Source organism: Bombina bombina, chromosome 1 (genome assembly GCF_027579735.1).
Source record: "Bombina bombina isolate aBomBom1 chromosome 1, aBomBom1.pri, whole genome shotgun sequence".
NCBI lineage: Eukaryota > Metazoa > Chordata > Amphibia > Anura > Bombinatoridae > Bombina > Bombina bombina.
Window position 1 is genome coordinate 1,184,277,878 of NC_069499.1, and position 22,138 is coordinate 1,184,300,015.

The 22,138-nt window shown below is 39.6% G+C and overlaps 1 protein-coding gene across 3 annotated transcripts in view; it reads right to left on the bottom strand.

Moving 5' to 3' along the window:
• Positions 1 to 21,322, bottom strand: part of ACBD4 (acyl-CoA binding domain containing 4) — a 122,620-nt gene extending 101,298 nt beyond the window's left edge. For all 3 annotated transcript variants that reach the window (XM_053699826.1, XM_053699822.1, XM_053699829.1), the window contains exon 1: positions 21,243 to 21,322. The gene's annotated coding sequence lies outside the window, so the exon portion shown is untranslated. The remainder of the gene's footprint in view (positions 1 to 21,242) is intronic.
• Between the last annotated feature and the right edge of the window lie 816 nt (positions 21,323 to 22,138).

Here is a 22,138-nt window from a genome sequence, read left to right on the forward strand (position 1 = left end):
TCTCTCTCCCCCTCTTTTGCTCTCTCTTTCCTCTCTTTTGCTCTCTCCCCCTCCTTTTTTGCTCTCTCTTCCCTCTCTTTTGCTCTCTCTCCCCTCTATTTTGCTCTCTCCCCTTCTCTTTTGCTCGCTCTCCTCCCTCTCGTTTGCTCTCTCTCTCCCTCTCCTTTGCTCTCTCCCAACTTTTGCTCTCTCTCTCCCCTCTCTTTTGCTCTCTCTCCCCTCTCTTTTACTCTCTCCCCCTCTCTTTTGCTCTCTCCCCCTCTCTTTTGCTCTCTCCCTCTCTTTTTCTCTCTCTCTCTCTCCCCTCTCTTTTGCTCTCTCCCCCCTCTTTTACTCTCCTCACCTTCTTTTGCTCTCTCTCCCCCCTCTTTTGCTCTCTCCCTCCTCTTCTACTCTCTCTCTCCACCCTCTTTTGCTCTCCCTCTCCACCCTCTTTTGCTCTCTTTCTCTCCCTTTCTTTTGCTCTCTCTCTCCCCCTCTATTTTACTATCCCCCCCCCCTCTTTTGCTCTCTCTCCCCCTCTTTTGCTCTCTCTCCCCCCTCTTTTGCTCTCTCTCCCCCCTCTTTTGCTCTCTCTTCCCCCTCTTTTGCTCTCTCTTCCCCCTCTTTTGCTCTCTCTCCCCCTTTGCTCTCTTTCCCCTCTTTTGCTCTTTGCCCCTCTCTTTTGCACTCTCTCCCCACTCTTTTTTGCTCTCTCTCCCCCCTCTTTTGCTCTCTCCCCCCCCTCTTTTGCTCTCTCTTTCCTCTCTTTTGCTCTCTCTCCCCTCTCTTTGCTCTCTCTCCCCCTCTTTTGCTCTCTCTTTCCTCTCTTTTGCTCTCTCCCCCTCCTTTTTTGCTCTCTCTTCCCTCTCTTTTGCTCTCTCTCCCCTCTATTTTGCTCTCTCCCCTTCTCTTTTGCTCGCTCTCCTCCCTCACTTTTGCTCTCTCTCTCCCTCTCCTTTGCTCTCTCCCAACTTTTGCTCTCTCTCTCCCCTCTCTTTTGCTCTCTCTCCCCTCTCTTTTGCTCTCTCCCCCTCTCTTTTGCTCTCTCTCCCTCTCTTTTGCTCTCTCCCTCTCTTTTTCTCTCTCTCTCCCCTCTCTTTTGCACTCTCTCCCCTCTTTTGCTCTCTCTCCCTTCTCTTTTGCTCTCTCTATCCCCCTCTATGTTGTTCGCTCTCTCTCCCCCTCTCTTTTGCTTTCTTTCTCCCCTCTTTTGCTCTCACTCCCCCCTCTCATTTGCTCTCTCCCCTCTCTTTTGCTCTCTCCACCTTCTTTTGCTCTCTCTCACCCTCTTTTGCTCTCTCTCTCCACCCTCTTTTGCTCTCTTTCTCCCCCTTTATTTTGCTCTCTCTCTCCCCTTCTATTTTGCTCTCTCTCTCTCCCTCTCTTTTGCTCTCTCTCTCCCCTCTTTTGCTCTCTCTCCCCTCTCTTTTGCTCTCTCTCCCCTCTCTTTTGCTCTCCCCCTCTCTTTTGCGCACTCTCCCCCTCTCTTTTGTCGTCCTAGGAAAAAAGGGAACAAAAAATGTGTGCTCTGGGGTTGCCTCAACTCAAAAGAACACTATAGAGGATAAAACAGCAGACTTGAATCTGACCCTGTGCCACTGCACATCCTTAGGAAATATATTATTGTTTGTGTTTAATAGCCATACATTTATCGGGATCCTTTAAAGTTTCAAAAATATTGATCAGCCAGGAGGACAATGTTAAGTAATTTGTGCTATACAGCTTACACACAGATATAGGATGAAAAAGACTATAGGGTCAAGTCTGAAGATGTAAAGAGATCCTTAGGAAGGTTTTTATCCCATAGGATACACTCTTTATCTCAATTGGAATATTCAAAGAAATTTGATGTGTGTAGGATTGATTGTGGGGTGTAAAACATGTACTTCTAAATGTATTAACAGTGCCCTTATGGTCCTTTAAAGGGACATTAAACACATTCAGATGTTAATTAAAAAATGATAAATTGTATATATAAAAAAAACAATTTGTAACTGTCTCTAATTGGCCACAGCAGAGAAGGTAACCTAAGTTACAACATGGAAGCTTCCATTGTTTTATAGACACTAAAACTTTACACTTATGGTGTCAATATTTAAACAGCGAACAAAACTTTTAAAAATTATACCTACATATTCTCAGACTAATCTTTACTTTGAATGTATCATTCTATCTAGCATTTATTTAGTGTTTAATGTCCCTGTAAGGCTTGCAGGGTCTTATCCAATTTGAGCAGGCATTGTCTAACTGTACAGATGTGGAAGAAGGAATCCTGGATGGTGGAAATCACTACAGATTGATTAAATTGAATAAGAAATGAGACCATGAGAAACCCTCCTCTGAAGGAGGAAAATTATATTTGATTAACCTCCAGAGATTACATATTGATTTGGTGAGTAACGCATAACCTGTAAGGGAACATTTTAATATTTAGATAAAGAAAATTCTAATTAAAAAATAAAATGTATATTGCATTCTTGTGTTCAAACAGCTAGTGGCCCCTATTTATCAAGCCGTCAACCGCAAATACGCTGGAATTCCGCAGCGTAATTGTGGAGAACTTGATTTGCCTTATTTATCAAAGGCTACAGACCGGCAAAAGTAGAATTTTGTGATGTAACATACGATCCGCCGGCCTCAGTCCGACACAGATCTATGCTTACGTCACTACAGATGTTCTGAATGCAAATTCGGCACTATCTGACTACATTTGCTAGTTAACAAAAATCTACCAGGTACGCTCGCCACTATTCCTGCCCAGCATACCTGCTTTTCAATCCGCCGCCCTGGAGGAATCAATGGGAGTCTAAAAGCAGCGAAACCTCATGTTCGCTGCTGCCCGATATCCCTTTGATTCCTATGGAAGAATAAAAGTTATGTTTACACCTAACACCCTAACATAAGCCCCGTGTCTAAACACCCCTAATCTGCCGCCCCCTACACTGCCGCCACCTACATTATACTTATTAACCCCTAATCTGCCCCCCCGTACACCGCTACCACCTACATTATACTTATTAACCCCTAATCTGCCACTCCCGGACCCTGCTGCAACGAAATAAACTTATTAACCCCTAAACCGCCACTCCCGGAGCCCACCGCCACCTACATTATGTTATTAACACCTAATCTGCTGCCCCCTACACCGCCACCACCTACATTACATTTATTAACCCCTAATCTGCCGCCCCCAACGTCGCCGCCACTATTCTAAATGTATTAACCCCTAAACCTAAGTCTAACCCTAACACCCCCTAACCTAAATATTATTTGAAAAAAATCTAAAGAAAAATTAATATTATTAACTAAATTATTCCTATTTAAAACTAAATACTTACCTGTAAAATAAACCCTAAGCTAGCAACAATATAACTAATAGTTACATTGCAGCTATCTTACGCCTAGATTTAGAGTTTGGCATTAGCCGTCAAAACCAGCGTTAGGGGGTCCTAACTCTGGTTTTGGGCTACCGCTGGTATTTAGAGTCAGTCAGGAAAGGGTCTAACGCTCACTTTGCAGCCGCGACTTTTCCATACCGCAGATCCCCCTACGCCATTTGCGTATCCTATCTTTTCAATGGGATCTTTCTAACGCCGGTATTTAGAGTCTTGGCTGAAGTGAGCGTTAGAAATCTAACGACAAGACTCCAGCCGCAGCAAAAAGCCAGAGTTAGGAGCTTTATGGGCTAACGCCGGTTCATGAAGCTCTTAACTACTGTGCTCTAAAGTACACTAACACCCATAAACTACCTATGTACCCCTAAACCGAGGTCCCCCCACATCGCCGCCACTCTAATAAAAATTTTTAACCCCTAATCTGCCGACCGCACACCGCCGCAACCTACGTTATCCCTATGTACCCCTAATCTGCTGCGTCTAACACCACCGACCCCATTATTATATTTATTAACCCCTAATCTGCCCCCCACAACGTCGCCACCACCTACCTACACTTATTAACCCCTAATCTGCCAACCGGACCTCACCGCTACTATAAATGTATTAACCCCTAAAGCTAACTCTAACCCGAACCCTAACACCCCCCTAAGTTAAATATAATTTAAATCTAACAAAATAAATTAACTCTTATTAAATAAATTATTCCTATTTAAAGATAAATACTTACCTGTAAAATAAACCATAATATAGCTACAATATAAATAATAATTATATTGTAGCTATTTTAGGATTAATATTTATTTTACAGGCAACTTTGTATTTATTTTAATCAGGTACAATAGCTATTAAATAGTTAATAACTATTTAATAGCTACCTAGTTAAAATAATTACAAAATTACCTGTAAAATAAATCCTAACCTAAGTTACAATTAAACCTAACACTACACTATCAATAAATTAATTAAATAAAATACCTACAATTATCTACAATTAAACCTAACACTACACTATCAATAAATTAATTACATAAAATACCTACAAATAAATACAATTAAATAAACTAACTAAAGTACAAAAAATAAAAAAAGCTAAGTTACAAAAAATAAAAAAATAATTTACAAACATAATAAAAATATTACAACAATTTTAAACTAATTACACCTACTCTAAGCCCACTAATAAAATAACAAAACCCCCCAAGATAAAAAAAAATGCCCTACCCTATTCTAAAATTAAAATTGAATAGCTCTTTTACCTTACCAGCCCTTAAAAGGGCCTTTTGCGGGGCATGCCCCAAAGAAATCAGCTCTTTTGCCTGTAAAAAAAAAACACAATACCACCCCCCAACATTACAACCCACCATTCACATACCCCTAAACTAACCCAAACCCCCCTTAAATAAACCTAACTCTAAGCCCCTGAAGATCTTCCTACCTTGTCTTCACCACGCCGGGTATCGGATTGAACTTGAATCTGATTGGCTGATTCCATCAGCCAATCAGATTTTTCCTACCTTAATTCTGATTGGCTGATAGAATCCTATCAGCCAATCAGAATTCGAGGGACGCCATCTTGGATGACGTCCCTTAAAGGAGCCTTCATTCTGTGTTAGGACGTCGGAAGAAGAGGATGGATCCGCGCCGGAGGTCTTGAAGATGGAGCCGCTCGTCGTCGGATGTATGAAGATAGAAGATGCCGCTTGGATGAAGATGTTTGCCGGTCCGGATCTCCTCTTCTGCCCGGATAGGATGAAGACTTTGGAGCCTCTTCTGGACTTCTTTTTGCCGGATAGGATGAAGAATTCGGGACCCTCTGGAGAACCGATCGGTGATACCCGGCGTGGTGAAGACAAGGTGGGAAGATCTTCAGGGGCTTAGTGTTAGGTTTATTTAAGGGGGGTTTGGGTTAGATTAGGGGTATGTGGGTGGTGGGTTGTAATGTTGGGGGGTGGTATTGTGTTTTTTTTTTACAGGCAATAGAGCTGATTTCTTTGGGGCATGCCCCGCAAAAGGCCCTTTTAAGGGCTGGTAAGGTAAAAGAGCTTTTCAATTTTAATTTTAGATTAGGGTAGGGCATTTTTTTATTTTGGGGGCTTTGTTATTTTATTAGGGGGCTTAGAGTAGGTGTAATTAGTTTAAAATTGTTGTAATATTTTTATTATGTTTGTAAATTATTTTTTTATTTTTTGTAACTTAGCTTTTTTTATTTTTTGTACTTTAGTTAGTTTATTTAATTGTATTTATTTGTAGGTGTTTTATGTAATTAATTTATTGATAGTGTAGTGTTAGGTTTAATTTTAGATAATTGTAGGTATTTTATTTAATTAATTTATTGATAGTGTAGTGTTAGGTTTAATTGTAACTTAGGTTAGGATTTATTTTACAGGTAATTTTGAAATTATTTTAACTAGGTAGCTATTAAATAGTTATTAACTATTTAATAGCTATTGTACCTGATTAAAATAAATACAAACTTGCCTGTAAAATAAATATTAATCCGAAAACAGCTACAATATAATTATAATTTATATTGTAGCTATATTAGGGTTTATTTTACAGGTAAGTATTTAGCTTTAAATAGGAATAATTTATTTAATAAGAGTTAATTTATTTAGTTAGATTTAAATTATATTTAATTTAGGGGGGTGTTAGGGTTCGGGTTAGAGTTAGCTTTAGGGGTTAATACATTTATTATAGTAGCGGTGAGGTCCGGTCGGCAGATTAGGGGTTAATTATTGTAGGTAGCTGGCGGCGACGTTGTGGGGGGCAGATTAGGGGTTAATAAATATAATATAGGGGTCGGCGGTGTTAGGGGCAGCAGATTAGGGGTACATAGGTATAATGTAGGTTGCGGCGGTGTATGGAGCGGCAGATTAGGGGTTAAAAAAATATGCAGGTGTCAGCGATAGCGGGGCGGCAGATTAAGGGTTAATAAGTGTAAGGTTAGGGATGTTTAGACTCGGGGTGCATGTTAGGGTGTTAGGTGCAGACTTAGGAAGTGTTTCCCCATAGGAAACAATGGGGCTGCGTTAGGAGCTGAACGCTGCTTTTTTGCAGGTGTTAGGTTTTTTTTTCCAGCTCAAACTGCCCCATTGTTTCCTATGGGGGAATCGTGCACGAGCACGTTTTTGAAGCTGGCCGCATCCGTAAGCACCGCTGGTATTGAGAGTTGACGTGGCGGTAAATTATGCTCTACGCTCCTTTTTTGGAGCCTAACGCAGCCATTCTGTAAACTCTAAATACAAGCGGTATTTAAAAGGTGCGGGAAAAAATAACCCAGCGGTAGCTACGCTGGTCGTTACCGACAAAACTCTATATCTAGCCATTAGGTTTTATTTTTATTTTACAGGCAAGTTTGTATTTATTTTAACTAGGTAGAATAGTTATTAAATAGTTATTAACTATTTAATAACTAACTAGCTAAAATAAATACAAAAGTACTTGTAAAATAAAACCTAACCTAAGTTACAATAACACCTAACACTACACTACAATTAAATACATTTACTAAATTAACAACAATTAAATAAATTAAATACAAATAGCTAAATTACAAAAACAAACAAACACTAAATTACAGAAAATAAAAAACAAATTACAGATATTTAAACTAATTACACCTAATAAAAGCCCCCCCACCCAAAAAAAACCCTAGCCTAAACTATCAATAGCCCTTAAAAGGGCCTTTTGCGGGGCATTGCCCCAAAGTAATCAGCTCTTTTACCTGGAAAAAAAATACAAACAACCCCCCAACAGTAAAACCCACCACCCATACAACCAACCCCCCCAAATAAATTACTAACTAAAAAATCCTAATCTCCCCATTGCCCTGAAAAGGGCATTTGGATGGGCAATGCCCTTAAAAGGGCAGTTAGCTCTTTTGCAGGCCCAAAGCCCTAACCTAAAAAACAAACCCACCCAATACACCCTTAAAAAAATCTTAACACTAACCCCATGAAGATTCACTTACCGGGAGACGTCTTCATCCAAGCGGCAAGATGTCCTCAACGAATCCGGCAGAAGTGGTCCTCCAGATGGATAGAAGTGGTCCTCCAGACGGGCATCTTCTATCTTCATCCTTCCGGCACGGAGCGGGTCCATCTTCAAGACATCCGATGCGGAGCATCCTCTTCCAAAGACGTCTTCTTGCTGAATGAATATCACTTTAAGTGACGTCATCCAAGACGGCGTCCCTTAGATTCCGATTGGCTGATAGAATTCTATCAGCCAATCGGAATTAAGGTAGAAAAAATCCTATTGGCTGATGCAATCAGCCAATAGGGTTGAACTTCAATCATATTGGCTGATCCAATCAGCCAGTAGGATTGAGCTTGCATTCTATTGGCTGATTGGAACAGCCAATAGAATGCCAGCTTAGGCTTAATTAGATTAAAATTCTTGTAATATTTTTTTATTTTTTGAAATTTAAAACCTTAATTCTGATTGGCTGATAGAATCCTATCAGCCAATCAGAATTCGAGGGACGCCATCTTGGATGACGTCCCTTAAAGGAGCCTTCATTCTGTGTTAGGACGTCGGAAGAAGAGGATGGATCCGCGCCGGAGGTCTTGAAGATGGAGCCGCTCGTCGTCGGATGGATGAAGATAGAAGATGCAGCTTGGATGAAGATGTTTGCCGGTCCGGATCTCCTCTTCTGCCCGGATAGGATGAAGACTTTGGAGCCTCTTCTGGACTTCTTCTTGCCGGATAGGATGAAGAATTTGGGACCCTCTGGAGAACCGATCGGTGATACCCGGCGTGGTGAAGACATGGTGGGAAGATCTTCAGGGGCTTAGTGTTAGGTTTATTTAAGGAGGGTTTGGGTTAGATTAGGGGTATGTGGGTGGTGGGTTGTAATGTTGGGGGGTGGTATTGTGTTTTTTTTTTACAGGCAAAAGAGCTGATTTCTTTGGGGCATGCCCCGCAAAAGGCCCTTTTAAGGGCTGGTAAGGTAAAAGAGCTTTTCAATTTTAATTTTAGATTAGGGTAGGGCATTTTTTTATTTTGGGGGCTTTGTTATTTTATTAGGGGGCTTAGAGTAGGTGTAATTAGTTTAAAATTGTTGTAATATTTTTATTATGTTTGTAAATTATTTTTTTATTTTTTGTAACTTAGCTTTTTTTATTTTTTGTACTTTAGTTAGTTTATTTAATTGTATTTATTTGTAGGTATTTTATGTAATTAATTTATTGATAGTGTAGTGTTAGGTTTAATTTTAGATAATTGTAGGTATTTTATTTAATTAATTTATTGATAGTGTAGTGTTAGTTTTAATTGTAACTTAGGTTAGGATTTATTTTACAGGTAATTTTGAAATTATTTTAACTAGGTAGCTATTAAATAGTTATTAACTATTTAATAGCTATTGTACCTGATTAAAATAAATACAAACTTGCCTGTAAAATAAATATTAATCCTAAAACAGCTACAATATAATTATAATTTATATTGCAGCTATATTAGGGTTTATTTTACAGGTAAGTATTTAGCTTTAAATAGGAATAATTTATTTAATAAGAGTTAATTTATTTAGTTAGATTTAAATTATATTTAATTTAGGGGGGTTTTAGGGTTCGGGTTAGAGTTAGCTTTAGGGGTTAATACATTTATTATAGTAGCGGTGAGGTCCGGTCGGCAGATTAGGGGTTAATTATTGTAGGTAGCTGGCGGCGACGTTGTGGGGGGCAGATTAGGGGTTAATAAATATAATATAGGGGTCGGCGGTGTTAGGGGCAGCAGATTAGGGGTACATAGGTATAATGTAGGTTGCGGCGGTGTATGGAGCGGCAGATTAGGGGTTAAAAAAATATGCAGGTGTCAGCGATAGCGGGGCGGCAGATTAAGGGTTAATAAGTGTAAGGTTAGGGATGTTTAGACTCGGGGTGCATGTTAGGGTGTTAGGTGCAGACTTAGGAAGTGTTTCCCCATAGGAAACAATGGGGCTGCGTTAGGAGCTGAACGCTGCTTTTTTGCAGGTGTTAGGTTTTTTTTTCAGCTCAAACTGCCCCATTGTTTCCTATGGGGGAATCGTGCACGAGCACGTTTTTGAAGCTGGCCGCGTCCGTAAGCACCGCTGGTATTGAGAGTTGACGTGGCGGTAAATTATGCTCTACGCTCCTTTTTTGGAGCCTAACGCAGCCATTCTGTAAACTCTAAATACAAGCGGTATTTAAAAGGTGCGGGAAAAAATAACCCAGCGGTAGCTACGCGGGTCGTTACCGACAAAACTCTAAATCTAGCCATTAGGTTTTATTTTTATTTTACAGGCAAGTTTGTATTTATTTTAACTAGGTAGAATAGTTATTAAATAGTTATTAACTATTTAATAACTAACTAGCTAAAATAAATACAAAAGTACTTGTAAAATAAAACCTAACCTAAGTTACAATAACACCTAACACTACACTACAATTAAATACATTTACTAAATTAACAACAATTAAATAAATTAAATACAAATAGCTAAATTACAAAAACAAACAAACACTAAATTACAGAAAATAAAAAACAAATTACAGATATTTAAACTAATTACACCTAATAAAAGCCCCCCCACCCAAAAAAACCCTAGCCTAAACTATCAATAGCCCTTAAAAGGGCCTTTTGCGGGGCATTGCCCCAAAGTAATCAGCTCTTTTACCTGGAAAAAAAATACAAACAACCCCCCAACAGTAAAACCCACCACCCATACAACCAACCCCCCAAATAAATTACTAACTAAAAAATCCTAATCTCCCCATTGCCCTGAAAAGGGCATTTGGATGGGCAATGCCCTTAAAAGGGCAGTTAGCTCTTTTGCAGGCCCAAAGCCCTAACCTAAAAAACAAACCCACCCAATACACCCTTAAAAAAATCTTAACACTAACCCCATGAAGATTCACTTACCGGGAGACGTCTTCATCCAAGCGGCAAGATGTCCTCAACGAATCCGGCAGAAGTGGTCCTCCAGATGGATAGAAGTGGTCCTCCAGACGGGCATCTTCTATCTTCATCCTTCCGGCACGGAGCGGGTCCATCTTCAAGACATCCGATGCGGAGCATCCTCTTCCAAAGACGTCTTCTTGCTGAATGAATATCACTTTAAGTGACGTCATCCAAGACGGCGTCCCTTAGATTCCGATTGGCTGATAGAATTCTATCAGCCAATCGGAATTAAGGTAGAAAAAATCCTATTGGCTGATGCAATCAGCCAATAGGGTTGAACTTCAATCATATTGGCTGATCCAATCAGCCAGTAGGATTGAGCTTGCATTCTATTGGCTGATTGGAACAGCCAATAGAATGCCAGCTTAGGCTTAATTAGATTAAAATTCTTGTAATATTTTTTTATTTTTTGAAATTTAGTGTTTGTTTTTTTTGTACTATAGTTTAGTTTATTTAATTGTATTTATTTGTAGGTATTTTATGTAATTAATTTATTGATAGTGTAGTGTTAGGTTTAATTTTAGATAATTGTAGGTAATTTATTTAATTAATTTATTGATAGTGTAGTGTTAGGTGTATTTGTAACTTAGGTTAGGATTTATTTTACAGGTAATTTTGTAATTATTTTAACTAGGTAGCTATTAAATAGTTATTAACTATTTAATAGCTATTGTACCTAGTTAAAATAAATACAAAGTTGCCTGTAAAATAAATATAAATATAACTATTAGTTATATTGTAGCTATCTTATGGTTTATTTTATAGGTAAGTATTTATTTTTAAATAGGAATAATTTATTTAATTATAGTAATTTTATTTAGATTTATTTAAATTATATTTAATTTAGGGGGGTGTTAGGGTTAGACTTAGGTTTAGGGGTTAATAACTTTATTATAGTAGCGGTGACGTTGGGGGCGGCAGATTAGAGGTTAATAATTGTAGGTAGGTGGCGCCGATGTTAGGGAAGGCAGATTAGGGGTTAATACAATTTATTATAGTGTTTGCGAGGCGGGAGTGCGGCTGTTTAGGGGTTAATACATTTATTATAGTGGCGGCGATGTCCGGTCGGCAGATTAGGGGTTAATAAGTGTAGGTAGGTGGCGGCGACGTTGGGGCGGAAGATTAGGGGTTAATAAATATAATATAGGTGTCGGCGATGTTGGGGGAAGCAGTTTAGGGGTTCATAGGGATAATGTAGGTGGTGGCGGTGTCCGGAGCGGCAGATTAGGGGTTAATAATATAATTTAGGTGTCAGCGATAGCGGGGGCAGCAGATTAGAGTTTAATAAGTGTAAGGTTAGGGGTGTTTAGACTCGGGGTTCATGTTAGGGTGTTAGGTGTAGACTTAGAATGTGTTTCCCATAGGAAACAATGGGGCTGCGTTAGGAGCTGAACGCTGCTTTTTTGCAGGTGTAAGGTTTTTTTTCAGCCAGCTCAGCCCCATTGTATCCTATGGGGAAATCGTGCACAAGCACGTTTTTCCAGCTTACCGCTACCGTAAGCAGTGCTGGTATTGAGGTGAGAAGTGGAGCTAAATTTTGCTCAACGCTTTGCTAACGCAGCCATTCAGAAAACTTGTAATACCAGCGTTATTTAAAGAAAGCGCTGGAAAAAAAAGGAGCGTTAGCCCCGCAAGTTTTTACCGACAAAACTCGTAATCCAGCCTCAAGCTTCCAAAGTACGGTTCAAGGTCAAGAGATCCTCAAGCCGTTCTCGTAAATGCTTTAGCGGATCCTTGGAACTTCACTCTAGCATACCTGCGTTACTTCCACAAGTAATTGCTCGCATCAAACAGGAGAGAGCTTCTGTGATTCTTATAGCTCCTGCATGGCCTTGCAGGATCTGGTTCGCGGATCTGGTGACGATGTCATCTCTTCCGCCCTGGAGTTTACCTTTAAGACAGGACCTTCTACTTCAGAGTCCCTTTCTTCATCCAAATCTGGTTTCTCTGAAGTTGACTGCTTGGAGATTGAACGTCTAGGTTTGGCTAGACGTGACTTCTCTGAGAAAGTCATAGATACTATGTTTCAGGCTCGTAAACTGGTTACTCGTAGAATTTACCATGGAGTATGGTGTAAATACCTTCATTGGTGTGATTAAAAGGGTTTTTCTTGGAACAAAGTAAAGGTTCCTCGAATGTTGGCTTTTCTTCAGGAGGGCCTGGAGAAGGGTTTGTCAGTCAGTACTGTGAAGGGTCAGATTTCTGCACTGTCTATTTTTCTGCATAAATGTCTGGCAGTTCTGCCAGGTGTTCAGTCATTTTTTTAAGCCTTGGTCTGAATCAAGCCTGTGTTTAAACCTGTTCCTCCTCCTTGGAGTCTTAACCTTGTTCTTAGAGTTATTCAGCAGGCTCCATTTCAGCCAATGCATTCTGTTGATATTAAATAACTATCTTTGAAGGTTTTGTTTCTTCTTGCTATTTCTTCTGCTTGCAGAGTTTCAGAACTTTCAGCTCTGTAGTGCGATTCCCCTTACCTTATTTTTCATACTAATAAGGTGGTCCTCAGTACTAAGCTGGAATTTCTCCCTAGGTTAGTGTCGGATCGCAATATTAATCAGGAAATTGTTGTTCCCTCTCTTTGTCCTAATCCTTCTTCCCAGAAGGAACGTCTTTTGCATAACTTGTTGGTTGTGCGTGCTCTTAAATTTTATCTTCAAGCAACTAAGTATTTTCGCCAGTCTTCTGCCCTGTTTGTTGTTTTCTCTGGTAAATGTAGGTGTCAGAAGGCCACTTCTACCACTCTTTCTCTCTGGTTGAGAAGTGTTATCAGTTTAGCTTATAAGACAGATGGACAACAGCCTCCTGAAAGAATTACGGCTCATTCCACTAGAGCTGTTTCATCTTTATGGGCTTTCAAAAATGAAGCTTCTGTGGAGCAAACTTGAAAGGCGGCCACATGGTCCTCCATACATACTTTTTCCAATTTCTACAAATTTGATACTTTTGCCTCAGCTAAGGCTTCTTTTGGGAGAAAAATTCTTCAAGCGGTGGTGCCTTCAGTTTAGATCCGCCTGTCTTGTTCTCCCTCCCTATTCATTCTGTGTCCTCTAGCTTGGGTATTGGTTCCCACTAGTAATTAGAATGATTTGTGGACTCTCCATGCCATAGTAAAGAAAACAAAATGTGCATATCATTACCTGATAAATGTATTTATTTCCTAGCATGGATAGTCCACGACCCGGCCTTATTCAATTTAAGACGGCGGTTTTTTTTTGTATAGTCCTCAGGCACCTCTATACCCTTGTGTTATCTTCTTTTTTAATTTCCCTTTGGCCGAATGAATGGGGGTTATGGGTAAAGGAAGTGATACTTAAAGGGCCACTAAACCCAAAATCTTTCTTTCATGATTCAGATAGAGAACAGAAATTTAAACAACATTACAATTTACTTCTATTATTTATTTTGCTTCATTTTTTAGATATCCTTAGTTGAAGAAAAAGCAATGCACATGGTGAGCCAATCACACAAGGCTTTTATGTGCAGCAACCAATCAGCAGCTACTGAGCATATCTAGATATGCTTTTCAGCAAAGAATATCAAGAGAATAAAACAAATTAGATAACATAAGTAAATTAGAAAGATGTTTAAAATTGCGTTCTCTTTCTAAATCATGAAATAAAAAATGTGGATGTCATGTCCCTTTAACAGCTCTGCTGGGGTGCTCTTTGCCTCCTCCTGCTGGCCAGGAGTGAATATCCCACTAGTAAATACAATGATTCGTGGACTCTCCATGCCCGGAAATAAATACATTTATCAGGTAAGCATAAATTTGTTTTCTTGCTATTCCTTATGGCATTTCCTAAATACAGTTGTTGATAATGTACAATGCTGCATTCTAAGTCCGATATATTAGTTTTAAATATTTGAGTACAGTATCTATAAGTGGTTGTTATGCATGAAAAAGTCAACCAAATGAAACAGTCTATTTTATAAAAAAGGGTTAGTGTTTTGTGTACTATACCAGGGCTTCTTAAACTTTTTCCACTCGCGACCCCTTTTCGCGCAAGAAAGTTTTATGTGAACCTTGGTATATAAAATGGGTATACAAATCAAACATTTACTGATAATAAATCATACTCATACTCGCCCCTTCATGCTCATACTCCCCCTTCCATGCTCACTCCCCTGCCCCTTCCATACTTCCCCCTTCCATGCTCACTCCCCTGCCCTTTCCAAACCCCCTTCATATTCCCCCTTAACACTCATACTCCCCCCTTCAATGCTCATTCTCCCCCCTTTCATGCTCACTCCCCTGAACCTTCCATACTCCCCCTTCATATTCATACTCCCTTCCATACTCCCCCCTTTATACTCAGACTCACCCCTTTCCATGCTCATACTCCCCCTTTCCATGCTCACTGCCCCTTAAATGCTCACTCACTTGCTCTTTCCATACTCCCCCTTCATAATCATACCCCCCTTCTATACTCATACTTCCCCTTCATACTCCCCCTTTTCATGCTCATACTCCCCCCTTCCATGCCCTATGTTCCTTCCATACTCCCACTTCATATTCATACCTCCTTCCATGCTCATACCCTCCATTCCATACTCATACCCTCCCTTCCATACTCCCCCTTTCCATGCTCACTCCCCTGCTCCTTTCATACTTCCCCTTCATAATCATACCCCCTTCCATACTCATACTTCCCCTTCCTACTCCCCTTTTCATGCTCATACTCCCCCCTTCCATGCCCAATGTTCCTTCCATACTCCCCCTTCATATTCATACCCCCTTCCATGCTCATACCCTCCCTTCCATACTCATACTCCCCCATTCCATGCTCACTGCCCCTTCTATACTCCCCCTTCATATTCATACCCCCCTTCCATTCTCATACCCTTCCTCCCATGCTTATACCCAACATCCACCTTTCAGTGCTCAGACTAACCTCCCCCATCCTTTCAGCTCCTTCTCCTCCCCCCTCTTGTATGCCCATACCAGCTCTGCAGGGATCTCTCTTCTCTCCTGAGCAGCACAGTGCGCTGGGAGGAAGTGACATATGATCACTTCCCCCCAGCGCTGCAACGGAGTAGGAAGTGCTGGGAGGAAGCAGGCAGCCGGCGAGCGCTTGGAGTGTGTGCCCTGTGCAATGGCATAGGTCGCACACCCCTAAGGACAGGCCTTAAGATCGCAGGCATTTTAATAGTGCATATACGATCGCCGACATTTTATGCACGATAAAATATGGAATCAGGAGGTCCCTCTATTTTTTTCCCTATATTTTTCGTGACCCCCACATTAGGGTTATGCGACCCCATATGGGGTCATATCCCACAGTTTAAGAAGCTGTGTACTATACTACGTTGCTTATTGTTGTACCTAAGGTAGGAATGTATTCCCATTTCCAATGGAAAATAAGTACGGAGGACCATAGTCATCCTCCGCACAAAGCTTTAGAGTGCAAAAAGCCACTATGCATCGCCATTCTGGGGCAGGGTGCATACAGAGAAGATTGCGTCCTCCACCCCTCTACATCAGCAGTGTTTACTAGGTGGCCAAACAGTTCAGCATCACCAGGAAAATCCAGGCTAGTAACATGTTGGCATAGTAACATCACCAAGCTTCAGCAACCTGAAAGTTCCTGGCTGCTTTTATAAGAAGGGAGCTGAATGGTAAATGAATACAAAAACTCCTAGATATCAGCTCCATTATGGTTCAGAAACCTACTGTTTCAAAGGAAATTTCCTGACCTTTCACTTGGGGGTATAAATTTAAAGAACAAATTTATAATAAAAAAAAAATGAAACACACTAATTTTAGTGTGTGGGTCTCTAAAGACTTATACTAGGTCAGAGGTCAGCAACCTTGGCTCCCCAGATGTTTTAGAACTACATTTCCCATGATGCTCAGATACACTTTAGGCTGGCTAAGTATCATGGGAAATGTAGTTCTAAAACATCTGGGGAGCCAAGGTTGCTGACCCCTGTACTAGGTCATCAAAAGGCCTCCTTAGACACCCACATGACCCCTTATTTGAAATAAATGCTCTATGTAGGGTTCTATAGCCAAGTATTCATTGCAGTAATAGTGAGTATGGGTTGAAGGTATCCCCTATCTACAGATCAAAGTTAAATAAATATACCCAAAGTCACTTATTTATAGGCTGATAAATCCTTCTTTGAAATGTACAATTGAGGGCATAACTAAGGTAACAGTCGCCTAAATTTAGAGTTCTGCGTTAGCCGTCCAAACCAGCGTTAAGGGGTCCTAACGCTGGTTTTGGCCGCCCGCTGGTATTTAGAGTCAGTCAGGAAAGGGTCTAACGCTCACTTTCCAGCCTCGACTTTTCCATACCGCAGATCCCCTTACGTCAACTGCATATTCTATCTTTTCAATGGGATCTTTCTAACGCTGGTATTTAGAGTCTTGGCTGAAGTGAGAGTTAGAACTCTAACGACAAGACTCCAGCCGCAGAAAAAAGTCAGGAGTTAAGAGTTTTATGGGCTAACGCCGGTTCATAAAGCTCTTAACTACTGTGCTCTAAAGTACACTAACACCCATAAACTACCTATGTACCCCTAAACCGAGGTCCCCCCACATCGCTGCCACTCTAATAACATTTTTTAACCCCTAATCTGCCGACCGCACACCGCCGCAACCTACATTATCCCTATGTACCCGTAATCTGCTGCCCCTAACATCGCCGACACCTACATAATATTTATTAACCCAAAATCTGCCCCCCCCCAACGTCGCCGCTACCTAACTACACTTATTAACCCCTTATCTGCCGACCGGACCTCGCCGCTACTCTAATAAATGTATTAAAAAGCTAAGTCTAACACTAACACCCCCCCCCTAAGTTAAATATAATTTACATCTAACAAAATAAAATAAATCTTATTAAATAAATTAATCCTATTTAAAGCTAAATACTTACCTGTAAAATAAACCCTAATATAGCTACAATATAACAAATAATTATATTGTAGCTATTTTAGCATTTATATTTATTTTACAGGCAACTTTGTATTTATTTTAACTCGGTACAATAGCTATTAAATAGTTAATAACTATTTAATAGCTACCTAGTTAAAATAAGTACACTAACACCCCCCCTAAGTTAAATATAATTTAAATCTAACAAAATAAAATAAATCTTATTAAATAAATTAATCCTATTTAAAGCTAAATACTTACCTGTAAAATAAACCCTAATATAGCTACAATATAACGAATAATTATATTGTAGCTATTTTAGCATTTATATTTATTTTACAGGCAACTTTGTATTTATTTTAACTCGGTACAATAGCTATTATATAGTTAATAACTATTTAATAGCTACCTAGTTAAAATAAGTACAAAATTAACTGTAAAATAAATCCTAACCTAAGTTACAATTAAACCTAACACTACACTATCAATAAATTAATTAACTAAACTATCTACAATTAACTACAATTAAATCAACTAAACTAAATTACAAAAACAAACACTAAATTACAAAAAATAAAAAAAGACTAATTACACCTACTCTAAGCCCCCTAAAAAAATAACAAAGCCCCCCAAAATAAAAAAATGCCCTACCCTATTCTAAAATAAAAAATTAACAGCTCTATTACCTTAGCAGCCCTTAAAAGGGCCTTTTGCGGGGCATGCCCCAAAGAAAACAGCTCTTTTGCATTTAAAAAAAACATACAATACCCCCCCAACATTACAACCCACCACCCACATACCCCTAATCTAACCCAAACACCGCTTAAAAAACCTAACACTAAGCCCCTGAAGATCTCCCTACCTTATCTTCACCACGCCGGGTATCACCGATACGTCCAGAAGAGGGTCCAAAGTCTTCATCCTATCCGGCAAGAAGAGGTCCAGAAGAAGGTCCGAAGTCTTCATCCTATCCGCCAAGAAGAGGACATCCGGACCGGTAGACATGTTCATCCAGGCGGCGTCTTCTATCTTCATCCATCTGGCACAAAGCGGGACCATCTTGAAGCAGCCGACGCGGATCCATCCTGTTCTTCCGGCGACTCCCGACGAATGAAGGTTCCTTTAAATGACGTCATCCAAGATGGCGTCCCTCGAATTCTGATTGGCTGATAGGATTCTATCAGCCAATCGGAATTAAGGTAGGAAAAATCTGATTGGCTGATTGAAGCCAATCAGATTCAAGTTCAATCCGATTGGCTGATTGGATCAGCCAATCAGATTGAGCTCACATTCTATTGGCTGATCGGAACAGCCAATAGAATGCAAGCTCAATCTGATTGGCTGATCCAATCAGCCAATCGGATTGAACTTGAATCTGATTGGCTGATTCAATCAGCCAATCAGATTTTTCCTACCTTAATTCCGATTGGCTGATAGAATCCTATCAGCCAATCGGAATTTGAGGGACGCCATCTTGGATGACGTCACTTAAAGGAACCTTCATTCTTCGGGAGTCGCCATAAGAAGAGGATGGATACGCGTCGGCTGCTTCAAGATGGTCCCGCTCCGCGCCGGATGGATGAAGATAGAAGACGCCGTCTGGATGAACATGTCTACCGGTCCAGATGTCCTCTTCCTGCGGGATAGGATGAAGACTTCGGACCCTCTTCTGGACGGATCGGTGATACCCGGCGTGGTGAAGATAAGTTAGGGAGATCTTCAGGGGCTTAGTGTTAGTTTTTTTAAGGGGTGTTTGGGTTAGATTAGGGGTATGTGGGTGGTGGGTTGTAATGTTGAGGGGGGTATTGTATGTTTTTTTTAAATGCAAAATAGCTGTTTCCTTTGGGGCATGCCCCGCAAAAAGCCCTTTTAAGGGCTGGTAAGGTAAAAGAGCTGTTAACTTTTTATTTTAGAATAGGGTAGGGCATTTTTTTATTTTGGGGGGCTTTGTTATTTTTTTAGGGGGCTTAGAGTAGGTGTAATTAGTTTAAAATTCTTGTAATCTTTTTTTATTTTTTGTAATTTAGTGTTTGTTTGTTTTTTGTAATATAGTTTAGTTGATTTAATTGTAGATAATTGTAGATAGTTTAGTTAATTAATTTATTGATAGTGTAGTGTTAGGTTTAATTGTAACTTAGGCTAGGATTTATTTTACAGGTAATTTTGTACTTATTTTAACTAGGTAGCTATTAAATAGTTATTAACTATTTAATAGCTATTGTACCTAGTTAAAATAAATACAAAGTTGCCTGTAAAATAAATATAAATGCTAAAATAGCTACAATATAATTATTCGTTATATTGTAGCTATATTAGGGTTTATTTTACAGGTAAGTATTTAGCTTTAAATAGGATTAATTTATTTAATAAGATTTATTTTATTTCGTTAGATTTAAATTAAATTTAATTTAGGGGGGTGTTAGTGTTAGGATTAGATTTAGCTTTAGGGGTTAATACATTTATTAGAGTAGCGGCGAGGTCCGGTCGGCAGATAAGGGGTTAATAAGTGTAGTTAGGTAGCGGCGACGTTGGGGGGGGCAGATTAGGGGTTAATAAATATTATGTAGGTGTCTGCGATGTTAGGGGCAGCAGATTACGGGTACATAGGGATAATGTAGGTTGCGGCGGTGTGCAGTCGGCAGATTAGGGGTTAAAAAAATTTATTAGAGTGGCGGCGATGTGGGGGGACCTCGGTTTAGGGGTACATAGGTAGTTTATGGGTGTTAGTGTACTTTAGAGCACACTTTAGAGTAACTTGAAGTTAGGTGTCGGCGATGTTAGGGAGGGCAGATTAAGGGTTAATACTATTTATTATAGGGTTTTTGAGGCGGGAGTGAGGCGATTTAGGGGTTAATACATTTATTATAGTGGCGGCGAGGTCCGGTCGGCAGATTTGGGGTTAATAAGTGTAGTTAGGTAGCGGCGACGTTGGGGGGGGGCAGATTAGGGGTTAATAAATATAATATAGGGGTCGGCGGTGTTAGGGGCAGCAGATTAGGGGTACATAGCTATAATGTAGGTTGCGGCGGTGTACGGAGCGGGAGATTAGGGGTTAATAATAAAATGCAGTGGTCAGCGATAGCGGGGGCGGCAGATTAGGGGTTAATAAGTGTAAGGTTAGGGGTGTTTAGACTCGGGGTACATGTTAGGGTGTTAGGTGCAGACTTAGGAAGTGTTTCCCCATAGGAAACAATGGGGCTGCATTAGGAGCTGAACGCTGCTTTTTTGCAGGTTTTTTTTTCAGCTCAAACTGCCCCATTGTTTCCTATGGGGATATCGTGCACGAGCACGTTTTTTAAGCTGGCCGCGTCCGTAAGCAACACTGGTATTTAGAGTTGAAGTGGCGGAAAATTATGCTCTACACTCCCTTTTTGGAGTCTAACGCAGCCCTTCAGAGAACTCTAAGTACCAGCGTTGTTTAAAAGGTGCGGGGGAAAAAAACACGCGTAGCTAACGCACCCCTTCTAACGCAAAACTCTAAATCTAGGTGAGTGTTTCCTGAGCTGTAAGTTATATTGACCAGGTATATAGGTGTACAGGTGAGCCCATATGTTAAAGAGCCATTATAGTTGAAAAATGACATGCTCTAATTTGTTAAACCATGTAACTTCATATGTAATTTGCACTTTAGCACTGCAAAATATTTATTTATTTTCTTTCTTTTTACTGCAGTGAGATTTCCATACGGCACTGCAACTCCTTTCTCAGAATAAACTGAAACAACCCTTAACCCCCCCCCCCCCTTGTGTGTCAAATCAGAAACACATCAGCCTCTGACATCATCATTGTGTGACAGGCCATCATTGTAACCCTGTAGTATACATTGTGGGAAAATATATACAACATTTAGCAAAACAATCTTATTAGTCATTTTAACGTTTATATCACATTTACTATTAACAAACATCATTGTTTACAACTATTCCAATGCTGAACAATGGGTGTCCTTGTAATGATTAAAAGTCTATTCAAAAAGCAGTGTTAATTGTGCTTCTAAATGAAAATCAAGCACTTTAGAACTGCATATATCAGCAAAAAGAAATCTTATTACTAACCTCTCTGCAGCTTCCAAAGAGATTTTTTTTATACTGAGTTTGCTATACAGGAAGGAGGGGCTTACAGCTGCATCATTTCCAGGAGACAGAAAAGTATGTATGTTAAGGTGGTATAACCAAATATAGTATCAGTTCGCTTTTAAGGTGGTATAGTTATAGCTGCCAAACTTATTTCAAAGTTAGTGTAAAACGTTCCCAAATATAAATGTACTAAAATTATATCACTCTCAATGGAAAATCAGTAGGGAGTTTCTAAATATACATAAAGATAGAATATGTCTTGTAGACTTTATTATTTCATGTGCAACATGCGCTATATTTGAATATATTGTCACATAAATAAATGGGTTAATATATATCAACATAAGATTTAGATATAGGCTAAATAAACATACCTTATATAGGCATAGATACCCTAATAACTGCATGCTTAGTTAAAGGTGTAGTGTAAAGCCATAAACAGTCAATATTATTACATTAGACTTGGAACAAAATTATAAGTAATATTACTGGCACTAGTTAATCATTAAACCCTAGTACAAAACAGTACCGCTGTTAGTTATGTTTACCGTATTAGATTTATACAATACTGGCAACAATAACATACCTGTAATATATATGAAATTGACTTTTGAAGGCTTTTTTTTAGGTTTGGTTATTATACCACCTTAACAGACAGTGTTCTGGCTCTTAGGAAACGGTGTAGCTGTAAGCCCAATACCCATCCTCCTGTTTAACAATCACAGTATAGTAAAATCTATTTGGAAGCTGCAGAGAGGTTAGCGTTAGTCAGGTTAGTAAAGTATTATGTAATAAGATATATGCAGTTAGGATTTGCTTGAAATTCATTTGGAAACACACTCAGTGCTGTCTGTTGGGTAAAACTTTCAACATTT